Source organism: Halyomorpha halys, unplaced genomic scaffold (genome assembly GCF_000696795.3).
Source record: "Halyomorpha halys isolate HHAL.00 unplaced genomic scaffold, Hhal_1.1 Scaffold1087.1, whole genome shotgun sequence".
Taxonomy (NCBI): domain Eukaryota; kingdom Metazoa; phylum Arthropoda; class Insecta; order Hemiptera; family Pentatomidae; genus Halyomorpha; species Halyomorpha halys.
In genome coordinates this window covers 101,495-101,903 of record NW_027115862.1, presented here as the reverse complement: position 1 = coordinate 101,903, position 409 = coordinate 101,495, and the positions used below count along the sequence as shown (strand labels likewise).

The 409-nt window shown below is 29.6% G+C and overlaps 1 protein-coding gene across 1 annotated transcript in view; it reads right to left on the bottom strand.

The window, feature by feature from the left end:
• LOC106688237 (mitochondrial pyruvate carrier 2) overlaps positions 1 to 409 on the bottom strand; it is a gene marked incomplete in the record, with an annotated part of 12,459 nt that overhangs the window by 7,213 nt on the left and 4,837 nt on the right.

Sequence of the window (409 nt, the reverse complement as noted above, 5' to 3'; positions counted from 1 at the left end):
ATTAACTTCACATTCCCACATAAAAGATTACAGCAGTAAACATCTGTGATTTTAGAAGAAGAAAAAATTACAAAGAACAGAAATTATTATCATCCACATCAGGAATATATTACTAAACTAACAATAAAGGTAGGTAATGTTAAAAAATATACGAAAGGTGATGATACAATTGAAATTAGTTACTTATGATGTCAGCGACACCCGCCCACTAAAACCTCATTTTAAGTCCTGTATTTTTTTTTTCGAAACATTTATTAAAAACGAGTAGAGGAGTCCCTAATAATAATAAAAAAAAAAAAGAATCTTAAATCGTAATATTAAAAGCCTTAAATTGGAAAAGACGGTGAAAGCAACTATTCGCACCCTAAGGTGGCCTTACTTATCTTACTGAGGTAAGATAAAACATTCA